Source organism: Neofelis nebulosa, chromosome 14, assembly GCF_028018385.1.
Source record: "Neofelis nebulosa isolate mNeoNeb1 chromosome 14, mNeoNeb1.pri, whole genome shotgun sequence".
NCBI classification, from domain to species: domain Eukaryota; kingdom Metazoa; phylum Chordata; class Mammalia; order Carnivora; family Felidae; genus Neofelis; species Neofelis nebulosa.
In genome coordinates, this window is record NC_080795.1 from 26,335,605 (window position 1) to 26,349,710 (window position 14,106).

At 34.2% G+C, this 14,106-nt stretch overlaps 1 long non-coding RNA gene across 1 annotated transcript in view; it reads left to right on the top strand.

The window, feature by feature from the left end:
• Positions 1–14,106, top strand: part of LOC131495100 (uncharacterized) — a 189,927-nt gene that overhangs the window by 131,349 nt on the left and 44,472 nt on the right. The window lies entirely within an intron of this gene.

A 14,106-nucleotide genomic window follows, 5' to 3' on the forward strand; every position in this document is an offset into this window, starting at 1 on the left:
TGACCATCATATTTTTTAAATTAAAATAACTGCAGGTTTCAGTGTTTGAAAAACAGAACAATTCTATTTCATTCCTTCTAAAATACATTTGTTGTTTTATATGAAATCATAAAATGTTTACTCTTCATGCTTTAATTACTTTAAGGTTTTTCATTTTATGGAATCTCTATCATACTGTTTAATTTTCTGCAGTTCTTAGAGTCTAATCCTACCGTCCATTGCATCTAATTATTTTTCATTAATTTGTGTTTCCTATTGTGTTCTGTTAGTTTATCTTCCTTATCTTCAATGAGACTGTGTGTGTGTGTGTGTGTGTGTGTGTGTGTGGTTATCCTGAGTGTGTATATTCTATGATATGGGCTGGTTTTGTTTCTGTCATATGTCCCAGAGATATCAGAAGCCTGTGTTGGAACTCCCATGCCATGCTATTTACATGAATTTAATACCAACATCCTTTAAATTGCAAGTTTGTGATTAGGATCATTAGAATTAGGTTTCTTTGTTATACTCCTGTGTTACTAGGTAATTTCTTGTCTAGGTTACTTCTTCAGTTAAGATGTGGTATGCTCGGAACCCAGACTTAATATATTCCAACTCCATATCTGTCAAGATCCTGAGTTTTGTTTCCTTTCACCATGTGGTCACTATATCTAAATGCCAAACTTATTATACTGACAAGGCTACTGCCCCTGTAACCTGGCATAGACAGACTAGGAAATCATGTACTAAATGGCCTTTTTTTCTAGCCAAACATGTTGACATTTTTATTGTTCATCTTTTGAATGTCTTTTTTTGATAAGTAGAAAAATTGAAGTAAAATTGACATATATTATATTAATTTTAGGTGTACAGCATAATTATGTAATATTTGTATATATTGTGAAATGATCACCATAATGAGTCTACTCAACATCCATCAACATTGTGTAGTAAAAAAAATTTTTTTCTTGTCATGAGAACTTCAAAGATCTATTCTGTTATCAGTTTTTACTTATGTAGTGCACTATTATTAACCATAGTCTCTGTGCTATATATTACATCCTCATGACTTACTTACTTTATTTTACATGACTGTAAGTTTGTTTGTGCCTTTTGACTCCTTTAGCCTGTGTTTTGCCCAACCCTACACTCTCCATCTCTAGTAACCACCAATCTGTTCTCTGTATCCAAGAGCTTGTTTATTTTGTTTTGTGTTGTTTTGCTCTTTAGATTCTGCTCACCTGTGAGATCATCCTCTATTTGTCTTTCTCTGTCTGACTTATATCACTAATGAAATGTGATAATGGCCTTGAGTCCATCCATATTGTTGAAAATGGCAGTAAATGAGCTCTTTTTTATGGAACAATTTTGCCTAGAAGTATGACTCTTTACTTCCATAGTATCATGGAAAAGGTGATTACCATTTGTTAATCTCTCACTGATGATTTAGCCACCCAAAGGAGCATGTTACTGTAATGTGCTTCACGTCCCGTGAGTTAGAGGAGGTAAAAACGCAGATGTAGAAGGCATGGGAAAAACTGCTGAAGAACACCAACCTGACAAAAATTCTTCAAACTTCTTTACTTGAAAAATTTCTTGATATTTTGCCTCTCAGCTGCATATTTCTCTGACAGGTGGCATTACATTTATTGATGGATAGGTGAGCAGGCTGAATCACGGTCCCAAAGGTTTCAAGTCCTAATACCTGGAAGTGTAAATGCTGTCTTATTTGGAAAAGATCTTGAGATGCAAAGGTTATCCTAGAATACTGGCTGGGTCCCAAGTGCCTTGCTAAGAGAGAGGCAGAGGGAGATTTGACACAGACAGAGAAGCTGATGTGAAGATGGAACAGAGAGAGGTTTGAAGATGCTGGACCTGAAGATTGAAGTGATGCAGCCACAAGCCAAGAAAAGTTGGTAGGCACTGGAAGCTCCAAATCCAAAATTGGTATCACTGGTCTGAAATCAAGGTGTCACCAAGGCCATGCTCCCTCTGGACGTTCTAGGGGCAGAGTCTCTTCTTTGCTTCTTCCTCCAGCTTTCAGAACTATTGGGATAATAAATGTCTTTTTTTTTAAAGACACCAAGTTTGTGGTAATTTGTTCTGGCAGCTGCAAAAAAAACAAAACAAAACAAAACAAAACAAAAAAACAACCAAAAACCCAATGCATGGATTAACATGTTTTCCTTTCTTCAAATTTAGATAGTGGAGTAGAGATCAAACCATCATTTCATGCCTGATATCTTTAGGTGCAGCCATATAATTGAAAGCATCTGCAGGATAAGGCAGTCAACCCCCCATGATTGGTAAGGGTATAGACTCTGCATTTGGGCTATCTGGCTTTGAATTTCACCTCCTAGAAGTTTTGTCATTTTGGGTAGGCTATTGAACTCCTTCTGTCTAACTGTACTCATATATACAATGTGGATAATGACAGGTACATTCATGCAATTCAATAATAGTTGCAGTAACACCTCTTGTAGGTGTTACGAGGATTAAAGTTGAAATAATTCATATAAGCTGAGCAATGGTAGTTACAGGGTAAATGTTAGCTAATAGTATTTAGTCCCAACATGCAGATGTGGTTTTCTCAGATTGCATTCAGTCAACCATATTCCTTCATTTGCATTCAGTTCGTTAATCGTTTGTTAAAAGGAGTATCTCTCAGCATTTAAATATTATGTACTGTGGTGTTTAGAGTCACTTTTTCCTAAACTTGAATTCTTCAAGTAATGATAATGAATAACAATTACATAGATGACATCACGTCACAATTTGTCTAAATTAATAATCATTAATTGAACCATTTTGATATAAGAACACTGTACTTCTTTATATAGAGATAAATTCAGATAAAAATCTGTGATGGGCTAACTTGTAAGGAAAATCTCTAAAATATTTAATTTTCTTACTAATATTCTCTAATATGTTGAATGTATAACATAACATTGCAGGAAGCAAAAAAAATGCTAAATAAATCTTCCAAAAAATAACTTTCTTGAGGGAACTCTATAATATGGAGCAAGAGAACAGCTTTTCCATTTTTAGGGAGGTCTATGATTCTAAGATAATCTTTAAGAATGTTACAAGAAATGATGAAAGTATCAGCTGAGAAGAAAAATTTTTTTTCTCATTTATGTTTAACTGGCACATTGTAATAAGAAATTTGGAAGTTTTTAAAAATCTTTCTAAATTAAAGCATAATTAACATATAGTGTTATATTAGTTTCAGGTGTAGAATATAATGGCTTAACAATTCTGTACATTGTTCAGTGCTCATCATGTTAAATGTATTCTTAATCCTTTTTATTGGTTTCACCCATATCTTTCTCCACCTCCCCTCTGGCAACCACCAGTTTGTTGTCTGTTATTTAAGTCTATTTTTTGTTTGTTTGTTTGTCCCTTTTGTCTTTGTTCATTTAGTTTCTTAAACTTCACACATGAATGAGAAGTTTTAAAGCTTTATCATGTATTTTCTAGTCACAAAGGCTATTCTACAGATGCTAGCAACATTAACTGAGAGGCACCTAGTGTAGTCCTGTTCTATGAGTTATACAGCAGACAAACCATTCTTGCTGGACCATTGGACTTATGTAAAGGCATCTTGAGAGATAAATTTAGAGTAGTTTCTGGCATGATGAAAAAGTGTTGCAGTGATAGTTAAATATACAGTCATTTGAGTCTGCTGGTCTTGCTTAGGAATCCTTTCTGCTACTTATGGGCTGTATGACTTTAGGCAAATTATTTATATTCTCCTATAATGTGGAGATAATATTAGTGTTACCTGCTGGAGTTGTTATAAAGATTAAAGAAACGTATGTATTTGCAGTAATAAGCATAATGCATAGCATTTGGTAAACAGGCAGTGGGGAGTCAGTAAATGACTTTGAAGCAGGGAAGAACAGGACCAGAAGTGCACCTTAGACAGATACACTTGGCTGCAATGTTTTTGGCTGGCAGTAGGTGGGAAAGGATTGGAGGAAGGAATTTATGACCTGACACAGTGCTTTCCAGGAAAGCTTCATTGCACAAAACTAAATATACCTGTAGGGTGTACTATAATGGGTACCACTGAGGGCATTCTTAATAAATGTTTGGTAAAGATGAGTTCATCCTCCCAGCTATGTACAAGGGTCTATTAAAATATAATAAAGCAATAGAAGTTATTTAAATATAGAGTAAAAAAACAAACAGAAAACAGTTACAAAAAATTCAAGAGTTTTGTTTATCAGGATAACAACATCTGAGCATAAAGTAAATAATTCTGCTCAAAATACGGCAAAGGTATCTTTATTTTTCCTACATGTTGGCAGATATCTGAACATTTCATAAGCCTTTCTCCTTTCGGTTACTTGCCACTGAATTCTCAATTTATTCTTTCTGCCCATTGTACAGTATCTGAGTTTTATAGCCAAGGTGAATGAAGGCACATTTTTTAAGATACATTCTAAGAAAAATATATGAATCAGTTTGGCAAACATTTAAAAAATTGATTTTCACAGTTAAATATTAGCTTACTAATGCACTTTACATTTTTCAAACACTCATTGATTGCAATAAAAATATTGTTTGTTTTATAAACTCTATCTCCAAAAGTTTTCAATTATCATACTGTAAACAAGGATTTGATGAAGATGCAAAATAAACCTGAGCTTTCATCTTTCTCTTCCACAACTTGAGGAGTAGAGAATGGTGACAGGGTTTGATCCAGCCTGGGTGCTGGCTAGAATCCAAGTGGTATCCAGAGAGAAGCAATGTTAGCCATATACAGACTTGTGCTGTCTGTACCGGGCAGTTCCCCACACAGCTCTCTGCATCCCTCTGGCCGTGTGGTACAGCTCTTCCATTCCTTTTAGGTCAGAATTTCTCAGTTGTTTTTTGCTGCCGCGTTGCACATTATATTTGTGCTTCAAGGCCAGGTTGAAATTATATACTTTTCTTTCAGCTGAATTTAGAGAAAAAATATGTAAATTAGTTGGGCTAACATTTAAAGACATTTCCACATTTAGGTATTGTTCTTACGTGACTTCTGCCCTGTATTTTCCTTCCCACAAACAATACAAATTAATTTTATAATGAGATGGAAAGGTCAATATGTCTCTTTTTGCAGAGGTTTGCTATGCTTTTTGAAGTCAAAAAAAATTCAACAGTGTGCAAACTATTTTACTATACCACATTAGTTTTGTACTTTAAAGAAAAATGAGCTAACAGTACAAAACTTTTTTACTATATCACAATCCTTTCATTTTTTTCCCCTTTTTTCTTATGATGTCTATGAAGAAGATGAGTATCCAATGAACCATTATTTCACCAAAACCCATCAGTTGGAGCACTGGATAGCATAGCGGAGTCATGCTATAATGCAGAGGTTCTGAAATCGAGCTTTAGAGACCTCTTCAGATTGTCGTGGAGAAAGGGGAGAATCTAAATCCACTGCAAAAGAGCTCTACAATTCTTTAAAAGTTTTGAAAGATTAAATTTGGATACAATTTGGAGGTCATTGATTTAGTAGACTGTATACCTAGGGGGAGAAATAGACTAGAGTGTAGACATAGCTTGTTTTACAATGCTAAAAAAGTGTGAATTCCTAAAATTAGTGAAGTGGTTTTTTTTTTTTTTTCAAATTGAATACATCTTACTAGCATGTGTCATTTCCAGGAAATCTTTAATAATCTTTTTTTTTTCTAAATTAAAGAATAGATTATTTCTTAAAAACTTTTTATGGCTTTTCAAGAAGTTAAGTTTTGTAAATCGGTGAACTTCTACTAATGTTGAACCGTTTTCCAAGTTTTGAATTGATTTCCTCATTGAGATGCTATTTTTAGATCATCTTCAGTATTTTTAAATCCTTATTTGGATGTACTGCTATCTTATTGGATGATTATGCTTCATCAAACTATTTTTCAAAAAATCTTCCTAAAATTGGCTAATAATATGTGATTAGGAACAATTTTAATATGGAAGCAAATCTGTAACTGTCTGTAAAACTTAGTTTTAGTCATTTGATGAGACTCTTCTAAGGGTTCTGAAAATCGCATCAATGTTTTTAAAGACCATTATAGAATTTTTAGCATCACAGCATAAAATCCGTATATGAGAAGTTAATAGGCTTCCCTTACATTACTTTCTGCTGCCATGGGCATCTTCTGTCACTCTTCTCATCAATATTCTCCTAACATGAGGCGCAAGAAGGTGAGTGACCCGGAGGGAAAGAGGCGACCTGGTGAGCTCTTGAGTCCTTGGAGCACCTGTTATCCATGGATTTCAAAGCACTTAATCCCGTTTGATGGTCCTGTGAGTTAAGAAGTGCTTTATGACTTGGCTGTGAGCTTGTCATGGGTCTCCAGTACATTATTGGAAAATAGAACCCCTGGGCTATTTTCCTGACTCCTGGGTCAATGTTCACGTCAAGAGATGACACTTGAGCCTTGGCTGACAGGGGGATTGGGTGCTGATGGTTAACACTACTAGTAATTGATCTTCTTGCTTTTTGTTTATTCATACGTACAAACCTGAAAAATTAAATATCCCCACACTGCATGATCCCAGTATTTGGAGAATTATGATCTTCTTCCATAGAAATATGAATAATTTAAAGAACATGTGATTGTGCCATGAGCAATTGAAGTCAAAGACAAGAACAGAATAACTAAACAAAGCCTTGTGATAAAATACAATTTGGAGGAACTATGTTAAAGCATAAACCAGTTATGAGATATTTATAGACTTTGACTTGGTAAAGCAACTTTGCATTTGACTGTGTTTATTAGTGAATGGGAATTTATTTCCCTATATTGAATGAGCATTTCTTGGCAGGCAAACTGTGCACAAGCTACAATGAGCTTCAATGAAGTGCTTTCACATTCCCTTCCCACTGAGTTGAAAGCCTTCTTATATTCTCTCAAGTGTGTTTCTTTTCTCATGGAGGATGGCTTTGTTGAAAATTGCTTCCTCTTCTCTTGATTATTGAATCAGATATTATATTCAGTTCTTCAATACTTTATAGAATGTTGGTGAAAAATGAAATATAATGAGTATGATTCTTCCCTGTATTTTGAACACTATGTAGATTCAGCTGTAAAGAATTTAGCGGGGCGAAGCCAGTATTAGAGGAGAGATATTTAACTGACTTTTCTCTTTCTCTGTAATGGCTCCTGTCACATTCCTGCCTCCACCATTATGATACTCTTCATTTCCAGCATTTTCTTTATGTCTCAATAGCCAGAGTCAGCCCTCAGTATACCCATTTTGAGTATACCCATTTGCTTCAACCCAGACGACTCCTGTGGCCAAAGGTGGTTTGCTGTTATTTCTCAAACAGACCACTGTCCTATATTCTATATTTTTAAGTTTTCTTCCTTCTTCATCACCATTAATATTCACCTGACCTTAGAATGTTGTTCATCTGCTAAGAACAATTAGAATGAAATTAAAACACCAAAGATGAATATGGTGTTTTCCACACTTCAATTCAAACTGTCAGAGGATTGGAAAAGTCCTGGATGTATATTTAACTTTGCCTCTTCATAGTTATCCTGCATAGCATAAAAATATGAAGTAAATCTTATCGCAGTTATACTCTAATATTTGTGCCATTTTGTGTAGGCATACTGTAATAATTTTATTTCATCCTTTCTCAAGCAGTTGAGTGTAGTTATTAGATTATAAGCTCTGGAGCTAAATCCTTCTGTATATGTCAAGTCCTACCTGCCTGAGGTTTCTTATTTATTACATGAAGATAAGGTTGGTGTATTAAATAAGTTTATAAATATGGTGCTTGGTACGTAGTACGTGGCATGTCAAAATGTTCTTCTATTGTTACTCATTCATTATGAAAGATTTATTGAGCTTCTACTACGCACCTTAGTGGTGACCTTGTAATGCTAAAAAATATTGAAGGGCAAATATTAACTCAATGATCACTTAAATAAATAGAATTTCAAATTTTGATAAAAATCTCAATTACAATACAGGACAGTAGGAAACACAGTTGCTGGAAAATAAGATTGAAAGACAAGTGAATCTGGTTTATTTTGGAGGGAACAGTAAGTCTCCAATGAAGACTAAATATTTGAATGGCAATCTAAAGCATTATAAGAATTCATCGATTTAGTGGGAAGAGTGCTCTAGAAAGAGAACTCGTCAAAATTAGAGAAGGGGTCATTGATACTAAAGTATCTGAGAGAATGGGAAGTAAATGGGTATAATAGCAGCAGAAGAAAAGTGCCTATTTAAACAAGGAAAAAATAAGAAACTAGGACAAATGCAGGCAACTTCTTAGGTTTGATGGCAGGGAGTTTTCTTCTCATTGTATCAATTTACTCGGTGTAGTAGAGTGTGAAGCTCTCTGCTGAGAATGAGGTTCCCGTGATAGGACTGGTGGTTTGAGGATATGCAGAAGGTCTGAAATCTTTATGTGGAAAACAGGAAAGTGGCTTGACCAATGAATATGGCACAATTACTGGGAAGTGTTGAGTGTTCAGTTAAGATTGGTGGTTTATTAATTTATATAAAGGATTCCACATTCCCTGTTGTATGTTTTTCTGTAGCAGAATTCAGATGCCTGAGGTTAGACCAGAGAAAGGTCTCCAGTTCTTAAGAAAAGGACCACCCAAATTGGAGGTCTTTAAATAGATAAAATGCAGAGACAGAGGAATAGAGGATTTAGGTGTTATAAAGGCAATGGTTAGAATCATGTTCCACAAGATTTTAACTTAGTGTGGAGAGAGGTTTTGTCATAAGGAGATTATTTATAAGGCAGTACTAAAGGGACCAACACACTGAAGTTTTTCAGTTGTAATGAGTGTTAGGGTTGTAGTTAGTGTAATTAAATAATAATCTAAAAACTAAAACAAAAATTTGTAATGTGAGAGAGGAGAATCATTTTTTAAAGTTTATTTATTTATTTTGAGGGGAGAAGGGGCAGAGAGAGAGGGAGACAGAGAATCCCAAGCAGGACCCATGCTGTCAGCACAGAGCCTGGTATGAGGCTTGATCTCCGGAACCATGAGACCATCACCTGAGCCAAAATCAAGAGTTCGATGCTAACCGACTGAGGCACCCAGGTGCCCTGAGAGAGAAGAATTCTTAAAATACCAATATTAAGATTGGAAGAGTTTTAGTAATGATAGTTTCTAGTGTCTGTCCAGGAAAGTGGATGACCAAAGAGAAAGCCCTTGATGAGGATTTGAAGGAACTGAGAGGCCAGGATTTGGGAAGAGTTGTCCATGTGGCTTTTAGCAGAAATTGTCATGAGTAGAGAAACTTTGAGTTAAGTGCCAAGATTTCAACAAATGGGAGGGCTGGGTGGTGGGAGTGGAGGTGTGGGGGGGGGTGCTGGGATCTTAACAAATGTGATTATGAGAGTAATATAGTGGATTGGAATGAGCTTCAAAAAAAGCAGAGTTTTTTTTTATAAAAGCATAAGGGAATGATTGTCTAGAGATATGTATATGAACAGTTCATAAAGGAAAAAGCAATTTTTTAACTCTTGCTTTATAGCAAAAGTATGGTTTTCATGATTTTCTCATAATTGGTCATTAAAATACATTTTTTTGATTTTCATATAATTAAAGGTGGAATGTCAGTTTTGGCTTAGGGCCCAAAATGTCCTTTTAAAACTTGCTTGCTTTTGGAAACTTCAGTATTATTTAAAGAGCTTTGTTTTTATTTATAAACATAAACACACACACACACACACACACACACACACACACACACACACACCCATTCTTTCTGAAGGTAGAAACACCACTATAGAAGTTATCAAATGATACCAGATATTAGATGGTATACTGATAGACTGTATGCATTTGAAGATTAAAAAAATATGTTAGGGTAAAATATGTTTACCAAAAATTTTTTTAAAAAACAGAGAAAACATTATGATGAACTAAGTGTGTGTTAAAATGTTGCATACAACTTTATCCATGCTCATACATTAGAAAGGTGGTTTAATCACCCATAAGAAATTACTAGCTTCTCTGTTCGTGAAGCATGACATTTCAATTGCACAGCCAATAAAAGAATTACATGAAGAGACTGAAATGATTTACTGTATGGAAAGCATCAAGACCAAGGTTACCATGGTGAACTACCTTTCTGCACACTCAAGGTCAAGTGAGAGTGACCCATCAATGGGCAACCTTCAGTTGAAACCCAATATGGAATTGCTCTTACAATTGTTAGTTGGTTTCCTTCTTAAATAATAAAGATGACTGTAATAGGCCTGTTACCATTATTTACCTATGCTAAATTTAAATTTGTAATTTAAAAAGTGACATTATTGTTAAGAAATTGGTAGAAGAACACTGGCATTTCTCAGAATCTCATAAATTGCAGCTGTGCACTCTGATCATTTCCTGAAAATGCGGATAGGTTAGGAAGTGTTTACACATTTTTAATGTAAGTTGAAAAAGATTCCAGTTGTATTGTAGCTTTTAATGTTTAACCAGAATCATCGTTATTGTAAATCCTATCTTTATTCCATTGGGAGGGAGAGAGAGAGTATAAATAGTATATACATATTATAAAATATTGTTATGTATAATTAATACCTTAAAATATGTCCAAAATTCTGGGAAGTTCTTATATTGCTTTTTTTCAGATATGTTTTGTTGATGCATAAAAAGAGGACTGTACTAATAAATGTCTTTTGAATTACACATGGTGTAAGAAAATGAAAGCCTTTGGGTTATGAATCTTGGATTTAAAGAGGCAATCATCAAATATTTAAGATGAAAATGCAGTAACACATGCTTGCTGTCATGTGTAAGTTTGGTGAATGTTATGACAAGGTTTTTAAAACATTCATAGTTGGAGTATTTTTATGAAAATATTCATTAATTCAAACAGACATTCATATCTGGCAACCTGCATTTTAATCGTGATTTCTGGCTGCATGAGAAAATCGGGAAAGCCATGAAAGAATGGGTGAAATATATAGCAATCATGTTTAAATTATACATTAGAAGGCATACATATCTGTACGTTGTCATATTATGCATTAAATTTAATGCATAAATCAGATTGTTATAATTCTGATGTCGCCAAAAGGCACAAAATATGACAAACAGAAGTAGGCATGTAGATATTATCATATTCAATAATTCAATGAGCATTTGTTTTATGTAAATTAACTTTCTGTTAATAAAGATTATCCTCATTTATTACACCACTTCCATATGATAATTTAAAAAATGTCCTTTTTTCTCTAGAAAATCATTACAAAATGCGAATAATGCATTTGTTTAATATCTATATAAACAAGATCTTACCATCAGATTAGTTCTGGAAATGAAAGCATTATTGATTTCTGTAATAATTTTTATAATATGGCTACACTGCAAAACTGAGGCTGCTAATCTCATTTTTTTTGTGGAGAACTCTATGCATTTAAAGCAGTGTTTAAACTTTTTGTAAGTAAATAATCTTAGTTTCTTTAGAATGTGTTAATGTAAAGTTTGTAGAAAATATACTTTTGGAAGTAAACAGAAACTACTGTGAAGAACTTAGCAAACAAGTTGAATTCCTCCTCTCAGTACTATATTCTAATGCCAATTAAAATAATATTGAAACCTAATCCAATTGACTCTTGCTGTTCTATATGTTACTCTTTTAAAACTAGTGGGAGTCCCATTGAGAAGAAAGGATTTAATAAACTCTCAAATGGCTGAATTAAAATGATAAATAAGTTATAAAATACCACTTTAAATGACAGCAAATGATAATATCCACAAAATCCACTGCACATACATCTTTTGCAAGAAAAACGTGATGCAGCATTTTCTAAGGAGAGGTATATTTCTTCTCACTTGTTACATCATGATATTTTAACGGTTTATTCAAGTCATATTATATGCATGGCACTTTATCATCTGAAGCATGCTACAGTTTCTGATTGAGCCCTGTAGGTATTCATTTCAGAAAGTGAACATGTATTTTTTTAATTTAATTTAATTATTCTATTCTATTCTATTCTATTCTATTCTATTCTATTCTATTTTGAGAGAGAGAGAGTGAGTACGTGGATGCATACACACATGAGTGGGGGAGGGACAGAGGGAGAGAAAGAGAGAGAGGGGGCATAAGAAAGAGAGAGAGAGAACCCAAGCAAGCTCCGTGCTCAGCATGGAACCTGACATAAGGCTCAATCCCATGACTGGGGGATCATGACCCAAGCAGAAATCAAGAGTCATAGGCCTAAATAAATAGGCGCCCTTATTTTAGATGCTTAAAGTTTCACAACATTGTCATCAGTGGGTATGCTTATAAACTTTTCAAACTAGTTTGAACAAACTAGAATTTCTCCTTGAAAGAAGGCTGATAAAGGTAATTTATGGAAAAGTGAGGGAAATTTTACTTTAAATTTTAAGTAGAAAACTTAAGAATCAAAGTAAAGAGCACTTAATGTACACTAATTAGACATATTTTCTCTATATTAGCAATGGAAATTCAATAAAATTGATGGGGTGAACCACGTGAAATTTTCCAATATTTGAACAGTTTTGATGCACAAGAATGGTTGTTTCATATAGTTCGATGTAAGATAATTTGCATATGTGCTCATTATTGCATAAAATACTTCACTGTATACATGACAGCTTTATATAATATATTGTTAATCAATTATTTATGCAAGAAACCAGTTCTTAAAGTAGAGACTTCACACTGTACTGGAAAGAGGACTGAACTAAGAATTTATATTCTGGCCAGGCCTCTACCGTTTAATCACTGAGCCATGTTAGGCCACCATGTAATTTCTCTGAGTTTTGCTTTCCTTATTTGTATTATGGAGATGTCACAGTTTAGAGTGCTTCAGATCACAAGTAACAGAAACATAGCCAACATGGCTCCAACAGAAGAGGCTGCTTATCTTAGATAACAAGAAATCTGGAAAGGTTCCATGGGTGCTTCAGAAGTCCAACAATGTCATTAGCAGCCCAGGTCTCTTTGTCCTGCCTCTATGTTTGCTTCTCTGGGATGGTTACAGTATCATGACTTCTTTACACAACAGTGTGTAAAGGACACATGTCTATAATTTGACCTTTTCTAAAAGCAAAGAAAACCTTCCCTAGAAGACTCCACTAACATCATCTGAAATCTTATTGTATCACATGCCCATGCCTAAATCAATCACAGGCAAGGGCGAATAATATCATCATCTCTACCTTGGGTTAATTAAAAGACCTCTTCCCCAAGTTGATGGATGCAAAGACAGTGTGCAACCTGATGAAATGAGGCCCTGATAGTCAGGGAAAAGGAGGAGGAGGCTTAGATAGGCATCACCGATAGTCTGTGCTACACTAATTCATGCAATAGTGCAGTGATACAACATGAAAATTTGGAAAATAAAGATGTTGAATTTCAATACTTTTCTACAATATGTGACAGAGACCTGACCAAATTTGGTACATAAAAGTGAAATCATACAGAAACAATTCATGTGTAAGCATGTGCACTAAAAGTGGGCTTAAAATATGGTTCTCAGTTGTGGTAAATAAAGAATGTACAACTCGTATATTAATGGCATGGGAACATTTAAAGTCATGGGTAATAGAAGAAGAGTGAGATTTTAAAAACATTTAGCTAATTTGCAATCAAGCAAATTAGCAAGTTTTCTGTAATTTTAAGAATGTTTAAAAAACATCCTTGGATAAAGCTTGAGTTGACTAAATGCCTAATCTTAAGTTTAAAACTCATTGGATTTACTGATTTTTGCTTTAAGAAGCTAACCTCTATAGAAGTTCAAACATACAGTTAGGAAAATTGCAACTGTCCTGAAGACAGTATAACAAGAATACAGCAACTGGACCTTCAATATTAATTTCCAACAGATTTCAGAGATAAGAGACTGCCATCAACTCTGGGAAAATGTTTTCTGGATTATATAAAAGATTTGACATATAAATAGAAATATATAAAATATTTAGTAGTGGCGTAATTAATATTTTAGGTTGTGCTAGTGAAAATGAAAAGCATGAGGAACAAAAATACTAAAGGTGCATCAGTATTGAGATTAAACTTATAGTATAATATAAATTTACTTTAAAAATGGAATGACTTTATTTTTAAGAGGCTGTTTCTTATAAAACCGGCACCTATTTCCGGGGTTGATACCTGAAATAC